General features: G+C 49.6%; 1 long non-coding RNA gene across 1 annotated transcript; it reads left to right on the forward strand.

Moving 5' to 3' along the window:
* Window positions 1-3,011: 3,011 nt before the first annotated feature.
* LOC141021098 (uncharacterized) lies at window positions 3,012-4,142 on the forward strand. Its single transcript, XR_012181105.1, has 3 exons — window positions 3,012-3,275; window positions 3,351-3,515; window positions 3,605-4,142. It is a non-coding gene; the product is annotated as an uncharacterized lncRNA (long non-coding RNA).
* The last annotated feature ends 6,608 nt before the right edge of the window (window positions 4,143-10,750 follow it).

Here is a 10,750-nt window from a genome sequence, read left to right on the forward strand (position 1 = left end):
GTGGAGAGGAGGCGGGGAGTGGAGGGGGCGCTCCGCAGGCCCGAAATGGTGGAGGTAGGCGGGACAGAGACCTCAGAGCGGAGGCGTCCAGCGTAGGCCGGCGCAGGGCATGAATGCTCCCTTGCCGAGCAGGGCGCCTGCCCGCCGGCCACGCTCGGACCGCCCACTTCAAAGCAGCCAGATCCAGAGGAGTCCGGCGCGTGGAGGGCCTGCAGAAGGCGCAGCTGCGAGGCAGCGGAGACCGCGGCGCCGGGCAGAGGCCAGCGCTGAGGTGGGGATGCGGTGGTCGACGGGCTCGGAGTGAGCGGCGCCGGTATGGTGGTCGACACGGCCGGAGGGGAGCGTGGCGAGGGGCAGGTGGGGGAGCGGAGCGCGTCGCTGGTCTCCATCCTTCGTGTGAACGATTCTCCGGTGTACTTGAGATTTTTAAGGCAAATTTGACAATTTTGACCTATAATCGAAAGCAAATCACAGAATGAACTGGTTGCGAAACTATTTCACACCCCTGACCCTTTTGTGTAGCGCCCGCCACGCCGGCGCCGCACCCTACGGTGCAGCGCCTAGCGCCGGGGCGTTGCACCACTGTCCACCGTGGCAGCCCACGGGCCCGCACCCAGCCGTGCAACGCCTCCGAGCTAGGCGCTGCACTGTGAACTTATATGCAAACGCGCCAGCCCTCTCCTCCCCCACCCTCCCCATTGGCAGTTACAGAAAAAAGGGCGGCGGCCATCTGCAGTCCCCCTCTCAATCCCCTCTCCCAAATCCTTCCGATCCGACGATTTGGTCCGTGCATTTGTTCACCAATCCATCGTAGAAGGTACTCTCCTCCGATCCCCTTCTTTCTATCCATAGAAAATATTATATTTTGAAGATTTGGGGAACCCTTGTTTGAATCTTGCATGTATTAGATTAGGGCAACTTTTGTTTGAATCTTGCGTATATTAGATTTGGGGAACCCTTGTTAGATTAGAATGTGGTTTGGATAGATAGGTTGACATGTTATTTATATAGTTTGGATACATAGATTGACATGTTTTTTGTATGGAGAAGTAGATTGACATGTTATTTGTATGGAGAAGTAGATTGACATGTTATTTGTATGGAGAAGTAGATTGACATGTTATTTGTATGGAGAAGTAGATTGACATGTTATTTGTATGAAGTAGGCCCAAGTAGGGGGAAGCACCATATGCTTTGGATGTTGCATGTAGTAGGCCTACTTTAGTTTTTTTGAATTGAAAAGATAATCGTGTTGACAAGAATGCTTTGTTGAAATTGTTAGGATGGTTTGGCTTCTCGATGATCACTGGGACCATCAACACCGGTCGTACGCTATGTCGGTGCAGCAGCGGGTAATACTGAAAGTGGTCGGTGTTATGAATTTCGTATGTTTGTTCAAACACAAATGCCCCATATGTAATGTTATGATTTGTTTGTTTGTAGGAGCTTGCACCTCTGAAGCTTCGGTCTCACGGGATCAGCCTTGGAGGGATGAGCTATGATGAGCGGTACACACCTTATGTTAGGGAGGCAGGACTTCTCCCTTTCATTGAGTTGGTCCGCCGGTCGACGCCACCCAACAATGCTGCAGCACTCACCGCGCTTATTGATCATTGGAGGCCGGAGACACACACTTTCCATCTTCGGACCGGGGAGATGACCGTGACGCTGCAGGATATCGCTATGATCACCGGTCTTCCTATCGATGGCAATCCTTTATGTATGAACACCGATTCTGAAGGGTGGCGCGCGCAGATGCAAGCCCTTATCGGTATGGTTCCTCCGGAGCCTCGGGAGCCAGAAAGGGAAGATAAGAAGAAGGAAAGAGTCGCAGCGGGCGCTACTTTCACGTGGATATCATCGCACTTCGCTCATTGCCCCGATGATGCTAATGAGGACATGGTGAAGACTTATGCTCGTGTCTACATGTGGTACGTGGTATCGAGAACAATGTTTGCTGATGGCACAGGCAAGAATGCTCCATGGATGTGGCTGAAGGCGTTGACCGTCTTCGATAGCAAATGGAGTTGGGGTTCGGCGACACTAGCTTACTTGTATCGACAGGTATGAAGTTGTTTCCTTTTCACTTCATTGATACATTATCAATGCGCTCTTGCGGCAAATTTGACCATGTTCTTTTTTATGTGCAGTTGGACGATGCCAGTTGTAGGCACACTGGAGGTATTGGTGGTTGTCTGCTCGCACTTTCCATATGGAGCTGGGAGCGTTTGCCGGTTGGACGACCTAAGACCGTGAAGTACGAGGATTGGGACGATAAAGACGACCCACTACGGCTCCCCACTTGGGCTTACAAGTGGGATGTGTTAAATGAGATGACGGATGATCCCTCTGTAATGTACAAGTTGTACAAGAGCGAGCTGGACGCGATCACGCCTGAGCAGGTGAACCGACCTTGCATAAGTGATTATCATGCTTGTATCTTCACTCGATATCAATTTTGCATTCAATCCCATTTTGCAGGTGGAATGGGAGCCGTATGGAAAAGGTGGGAGTTTTGGTAACCCTATAGAGTTCAGGCTTAATCCGATGTGCATTAGGGATAGGGATCTCTGGCATATGCGGTGCCCACTGATATGCAACTGGGCGGTTGAGCTTCACCTGCCACATCGGGTGTTCCGCCAGTTTGGTTTGTTCCAGCCACACCCGCCGGAGTGGGAGGACACGGACAAGTTGCTACACGCGTAAGATATAATTAATCTTGAGCACTTAGCAGCTTCTCGATGGTTTTGATGATGCTAATATCTTGTTTCTAACTTGCAGGTTGGATAGGAAAAAGCAGCGGAAGATCAAGGATTGGGCCAGCCATCACAGGAAGTATGTCATGCAGTTCGCTCTTAGTGTGGAGCAAGCAAGGGCTGGAAAACGAGCCCAGCTTCTGAGCACTGCCCGATCGCGTTCAACAACTATCTCGCATGGTTTCTTGCAAGTACCCGCGTGGAGGTATGCCAGCCGGCGTATGCTGAGGAGATTCTGGAAGAACCACCGTTTTTGATGAGGTAGCCCAGCACCAGTACAACGCATTAGTCAGGAAAGGCAACTCGGTGATCCCTTCAGCTCCAATGATGAACTTTGTGGTTAGCCCTTTTTGCTTTTCCATTCGCACTTTTCACATCTTCGCTTGCCTAACACTTTGATACCGTTTCTGTTCATAGCGTGCCCAGATCAAGAAAGCAGCTGACGAGACCGAGACTATTCTGGAAACAACCCCGGCAGGCAAAAGCGATGGGGAAGGTGCACTTCGAGAATTCATTAAGGTTCACATCTCCTTCAAACTAGCACTTAACATTTGTTGGTACGTTCCATGTCTCATTCACTTGTACATGTTGCAGCGCCAGGGCCAAAAGTTAAGGCGGCTATCAAACCTTTTCGGTTGTCGTGACCCCGAGTATGTATCACCAGAACGGTCTAGGTCGGCGACACCATCAGATCCCGCTTCGGGGCAGAGCCATGGTGAACCTTTCACGGATGAGGATGTGGGTGGGGTCACCCAAGAGGTATGGCATGACGATATATATCCATTTGTTGATGCATTGCTAACTATATCCTCACACACGGTCTTTCCATATCTTTTGTTGATGCATAGGTTGCTGATGATATGACCTTGGGGACGTACCGGGCTCGGTCTGCATACGAGTTGAAGCCTAGGAGGGGAATCAACAAGTACACACCTGAAGACTTCACCCAAAGAGGCAAAAGGACGGTCGGCACCTCGCGGATGGCGGCTTTGGATGACTATTTGGATGACGATGTCGAACCGGAGGCGGAGCCGGAGCCGGAGCGGGTTCCTCTTCCTAGGAAGGTGAAGAAGATAAGCGTCAAGAGGGGGGGAGGACCCAGCAAGCGTGGAAAGCACTAGTCATCTTAGTTTTTTTATAATGTTGAACTTCGAGTGCGATTTGTTATGTCGTTGAACTTGGAGTGGTCGTACCTTTTATGTCGTTGAACTTGGAGTGGTGGTAGCTCTATGGTAAACTGGAACTTATTGTGATGGTCATTTCTATGAAATGAGGTCTTTTGTGAACCCTTTGTTTCTTATACTAATTGTTATACTTGGAGAAATGATGTCGTACCTGAATGTTTGTTATACTAGTTGTTGAACTGTGGCTGAAAAAGAGCCAGTAGAGGGGGGGACGAGGCACAGTAGGTAGGCCTCTAGTTTCAGGCAAAAAAATCGCTAAGTGTTTGTGCAGCGCCTAGCACGGAGGCGCCGCACACTATAGTGCAACGCCTAGCTCGCAGGCGCTGCACTATAGTGTGTGGCGCCTCCGTGCTAGGCGCTGCATATGTCTGTAACTAGCCAAACTTCTGTTGCTTTCTGGATAGCTACAGACATATGCAGCGCCTAGCACGGAGGCGCCGCACTCTACAGTGCAACGCCTAGCACGCAGGCGCTGCACTATAGAGTGTGGCGCCTCCGAGCTAGGCGCTGCATATGTCTGTAACTAGCCAAACTTCTATTGCTTTTCTGGATAGGTACAGACATATGCAGCGCCTAGCTCGGAGGCGCCACACTCTATAGTGCAGCGCAGGCGTTGCACTGTAGAGTGCGGCGCCTCCGAGCTAGGCGCTGCATATGTCTGTAACTAGCCAAACTTCTGTTGCTTTTCTGGATAGGTACAGACATGTGCAGCGCCTAGCTTGGAGGCGCCGCACTCTACAGTGCAACGCCTAGCATGCAGGCGCTGCACTATAGAGTGTGGCGCCTCCGAGCTAGGCGCTGCATATGTCTGTAACTAGCCAAACTTCTGTTGCTTTTCTGGATAGGTACAGACATGTGCAGCGCCTAGCTTGGAGGCGCCGCACTCTACAGTGCAACGCCTAGCTCGCAGGCGCTGCACTATAGACTATGGCGTCTCCGGGCTAGGCGCTGCATATGTCTGTAACTAGCCAAACTTCTGTTGCTTTTCTGGATAGCTACAGACATGTGCAGCGCCTAGCTTGGAGGCGCCGCACTGTATAGTGCAACGCCTAGCGCTCGGGCGCTACACGATAGAGTGTGGCGCCTCCGTGCTAGGCGCTGCACATGTCTGTAGGTATCCAGCAACCAACAGAAGGTATGCCTCCAGTTTCAGGCAAAAATTTCGCTAAGTGTTTGTGCAGCGCCTAGCCAGGAGGCGCCACACTATACAGTGCAGCGCCTAGCCTGCAGGCGCTGCACTGTACTAGTTTCTGAAAAAAATATTTAAAACTTGCCATACTTTGTTTGGCTTTTTTTAAACAAAAATATAGCTCTACTGTCACTATTAGCAATGTCTAGATCCAATTTTTTCGGCACTAGCATAAATTTGAGATTGAGGCAACTAGCGTGAAAAATTATCTTTGTTTTCCAACTAACAAAGTATACAGCCAAACAAAAGCAAAAGGGGTTACATCATCCTAGCAAAACTTCTGTATATATAGGATAATACTGTATATGTGGGCATCAGGTAGATGGGCTATTTTTGTTGCATCCTGGGCTTTGATGCGTGCAAAACTACGTGACTATGGGCTTAAATAACAAAATTAGGCAGTAATCTCCGGCCATTAGCGCATGCACATGCACGTATCTATCGTCTGTAGCTATGCAGCCAGAACAGAAGGTACTTTACAGTTTGAGGCACTTGGACTTGGACTTAGTGAATTTTTTAGCTATCCAGAGAGCAACAGCAGCTAGGCGCCACATGGTAGATTGCAGCGTCCAAGTACTTCACGACACATAGTAGTTCATAACACATACTACTTCACGACACATGGTAGTTCGTACAACCAAATCAAGGAGGACACATAGTAGTTCACCGCACATAGTAGTTCTTACAACCAAATCGAGGAGGAGACATAGTAGTTCACGGCACATAGTAGTTCACAACCAAATCGAAGAGGAGACATAGTAGTTCACAAGCAAATCGAAGAGGAGACATAGCTCTATTGCGTAGAGGAAGGCCCCTTTCCCTTCTTCTTCTTCCTCTCTTCTTCCTCTTCCTCCTCCCTTTTTCTTATGAGGTGAGCCTCCTTAACCACTCTCTCCATGAATATCTGCTTGTCCCTCTCTTCTTTTTCAGCTGCAATTGCCCAAAGCTTCATGGTTCTTTCTTTAAAATCCTGTTGACGCTTCTTCTGTGCCTCCTCAACTTGCCTCATCAACGCTTGCTCCCTAGAGCGCATCGCATTTGCCGCACTCTGTTTTCGCTTCCTCTCCTTCTCAAGCTCCTCTTCCTTCTTCTTCTTTAGCTTGGCTGCATCCTCCTCTCTAAGCTTCTTCGCCGCCTTCTCCCACCATCCGGCCATCTCATCTTCGCCATCCTCCTTCATCGTTGGTTTGTTGGGTTGGGAAGCCGCCATACCTACAATGAGTGGAACATAATGGTTAGTAAGGACAATAAGAACAAATGGAAGCAAATATGAAAAAGAAGAACATATGGAAAAACAAGAACATATGATACATTATAGTTAGTGAGCAACATACGGAAACGGTCCATCTAGGTATCCAAACATTCCTCTATAATGAACTTCCGCTTGTCCATCACCACGGCCAAGTCCACCACCAAGGCCAAGACCATCACCAAGGCCGAGACCATCACCACGGCCATTACCACCACGTCGAGCTCTTCCACCACCACGGCCGAGACCACCACCACCACCTCTACCACCACCACGGCCTCTTGTAAGTCCAAGTTGCCGACCTCTTGGTTGGCTAGGCACTTGTTGGCTACCACTTGGTTGCCTTGGCACTTGTTGGCTACCACTAGGTTGGCTAACACTTGGTTGGCTAGGCACTTGTTGGGTACCACTTGGTTGCCTTGGCACTTGTTGGCTACCACTAGGTTGGCTACCACTAGGTTGGCTACCACTTGATTGGCTTCGCACTTGTTGGCTACCACTTGGTTGGCTACCACTAGGTTGGCGACCACTAGGTTGGCTACCACTTGGTTGGCTCCCTTGTGTAGCTCCATGTTGGCTTGTGCTTGCATCATTTTTCTTGGACCTTTTCCTTGGTTTCGTACATTTTCTTTTTTTGTGGCCATGACCTTTGCACTCCCACAACGGGAGCTCTCACGAGGCTCTTGGAATTGGTCGTTGCCCGCTTCACGGCGCCCACCATGGCCCCATCCGTCCATGTCGCCTCTAAGACGCTTTGTCTTACGTCTACCCCGTTTAACAACCTTCAACTCCGGATCCGGCCATAGTTGAACTCCATGATACTCCGGCCATTGTGATTGGTCAAAGTATGGGTGAAAGCGGGGAGCCCATGTTTTCTTGACCGTCATGATTGAGAACTGGGACTCCCTCACGGTGCGTGGGTGATTGATGTCCACATTCCTAACGCGGCCAGCGGCATACAAATGTGAGCATGGGAGATGAAGCAACAATGGCCTCCCGCAAGTGCAATCACATTGTGTTAACGACACCTTGAAAGCCCGACCTCCATGTTGCCGGCCATCGTTTGTGGTTCCTCCTGGCTCTTTCACTTCGTACTTCCACTCCTCATTGTCATATAATATAGCTTCTTCTGAGTCCGCCTTCCGTGATTGAAATAGCAACCATTCATCAACTTTGGGTGGGAACTTGTACTTGTACTTCCGTGGGTTCTCACCCGCTATCTGTGCATCGGTTTCCATCGAGTACTTCACAAAGTACGCATTCATCTTGTCAAATGTGTATTGAACTATTGCCGTCACGGGTAATCCACGTGCACCTTTGAGCACCCTATTGAAGCATTCGGCCATATTGCTTGTCATTTGACCGTATCTCCGGCCATCTTCATCAAAAGCACGTGCCCACTAGTTCCGGTATTGAATGTGCCTATTGAGAAAGTCTTGACCCCCGGGATCAAGTTTTTTGTGTGCGAGCAATTTGTTGTACAAAGTGGCGAAGCGCTTATCGGAGAAAGCGAGACAACAATCTTGAAGATCATCGGCCAACTCCTTAAGGCCACATGCCCTATAGAAGTTCGAACAAAAGTGCCTCATGCACCATCGATGGTGCAACGGAGCATGCCCGGGAATGTCAATCTCCACGGCGTTAAGAATTCCTTGATTCCGATCCGATATGACACAAATTTCCCTTTGAGCGGGTAACACCTTCGTCCTCAAAAGATGCAGAAACCACTCCCAGTTGTCATTGTTTTCCACCTCAACCAAAGCAAATGCCAATGGCAACACCCGGTTATTGGCATCACTTGCTATCGCAACCAACAAGGTGCCCTTGTATTGTCCGGTCAAGAACGTGCCATCAATTGCGATGACCGGCCTACAATGTTCGAAAGCCCTCACACATTGCTCGAACGCCCAAAAAGCACGGCCAAATACTCTGACTTTCCTTCCTTCATGAACCGTTGTTTGGTGCCCATGAGGCTCGACCACATGAACCATGCCCGGGTTTGTCGCGGCCATGGCTAACAACAACCTAGGGATTCGGTTGTATGCTTCCTCCCATGTGCCATACAACATCTTAAATGCGGCTTGCTTCGCCTTCCATGCCTTGCCGTATTTCACCTGGTAATGAAAGATGGCTTTCACAAGGTCAATGACATGTTGGACGCTCATTGTTGGAAGTGTGGATATTGAGTTCGAGAGCCTGTAAGCGATGAACTCAGACGTGAGTTGTTTGTGGTCTTGGGACACAATCTTGCCATCCATCCTTTTGCCTTGGCACATGTGAGTTGGCACACAACTCACTACATGCCAAGTAGGACCTCCTTTCCATGGTCTTGCACGCACAATCCACGGACAACCGCCACGGCGTCTTGCCACTCCTTGTTGGACCTCCTTTCCACGACCTCTACCACCACCACGGCCTCTTGAAAGTCCAAGTTGGACCTCCTTTTCATCTTCACATGCACATGCAACCGTGTAGCGCACATTGACGTCCGAGTGCACCACCTTGTGTGGACGATAATGCGTAACCGAGTAGTTGTCGAGCCACATCTTCAAATCCAACAAGCTGTCGAACTTAGAACCTTCGCATCAACTTGTTCATCGGGACCATCGTCATCCGAGTCCGATGCATATGCACGGGAAAAAGGGATGGAATGGTCCATTGTCTCTTGCAAATGATATTTGTCGAGATCACCCACATTGTTGTCATGGAGATCAACTTCATTGTCATCGTCCGCATACTCATCGTTGTCCTCTTGCAAAGATTCATCTTGGTTGTTTCTACACGGGCTCAATGTTGGCCTCACTTCTTGGGTCAAAAGAGGTTCAACAATTCCATCTTGCTTCAAGGGTGGGGGGCTACTAGCAACCAAAGGGGAGGGGTTCCGGTTCAAGTCCAAATGCAAACTTGACTCAACCTTCTTCATTGCAAATAACTCAAGAGCCTTGTCTAGTGATTCGGCCACCGTCTCCTTGTATGCAACCCAACGTTGCTCCGAGTTTACACGCATTGTCTTCCAACGGATGTGCATTCCAAAACCAACATTATGCCTTCCCTCCAACTCAATGATATCACTAGGGTCCATCCAATTCAAATCTTTCCTAACTTGTTGCAAGAGCTCCGCATAGCTAGGACTACTATCAAACACAATGTCAAGCTCATCCGGGTCCGGTTCTTTATTGCCTTTCAAAAAGGCGTCTTTGTCCCCATGATGAACAAACACACATGTTCTTCCCATCCCTATAAGCAATGAACACAAGGTAACATTGCTTCCATGAGTACTAATCCATGGATTAACACCGAATACAAACCCTAATATATATATATGAAACAACAACCCTAACCCTAACCATAACCCTAACCCTAAACCTAACCCTAACCATAACCCTAGCCCTAAACCTAACCCTAGCACCAACATAAGAACACCCATAAGAATAACCCTAGCATACTAACAAAGCCTAATCATAGAAATTGGCAAACAAACATCTCACATCTCCATGCAAATCTCTAGATCCAAACTAAACTAGGGTTTCCCCAAACTACCAACAAATGAGCAATGGGAGAACTTTACTTCGATCAAAACAAGGGGATCGGAGATTATTACCTTGAGGGAGGGTTTGACTTCGAAATCCACGGACAAATTCTTCAAATTTGCAAGATTTGGAAGAAGATTTGAGAGGGGGGGAGAGTGGGAGAGGGGGCAAAGCTCGGGGAGAGAGTGAGAGAGTGTGTGGTGGGGGGGGTGGGGGAGGGGGGCCCAGCCAAGTGGCTGGATAAGTCACAGTGCAGCGCCTAGCCGCTAGGCGCTGCACATTACACGTGCAACGCCTAGCGGCTAGGCGCTGCACATTACAGATGCAGCGCCTAGCTCGGAGGCGTTGCACGGCTGGGTGCGGGCCCGTGGGCTGCCACGGTGGACAGAGGTGCAACGCCGCGGAGCTAGGCGCTGCACCGTAGGGTGTGACGCCGGCGTGGCGGGCGCTACACAAAAGGGTTAGGGGTGTGAAATAGTTTCGCACCCAGTTCATTCTGTGAATTTATTTCGTTTCGAGGTCAAAATTGTCAAATTTGCCGATTTTTAACACCATGCATCATGTCTAGTCGATATAGTTACACTAGAGACTTGGTCCATAGGTAGTGGAAAAAGTAGGACCGTACGAGATAGGTCCCATCCCAAACGCACTTTCCTCTACGCAAGGCCCTACACACCCATGCATATGCATGCATGCGTGCCCATGGTCATGATGTGGCTACTCCGAAACGGAAACCTGATCACTTGGGCGGCTTTTCGAGCTGTTTGGTCCGGGAGAGGAAACAAAGCTAGCTCAGCGAGGCCACAAACCTGACCACTTGGGAATCCACAAAACGAAGAACC

Source organism: Aegilops tauschii, chromosome 3, assembly GCF_002575655.3.
Source record: "Aegilops tauschii subsp. strangulata cultivar AL8/78 chromosome 3, Aet v6.0, whole genome shotgun sequence".
Lineage (NCBI taxonomy): Eukaryota > Viridiplantae > Streptophyta > Magnoliopsida > Poales > Poaceae > Aegilops > Aegilops tauschii.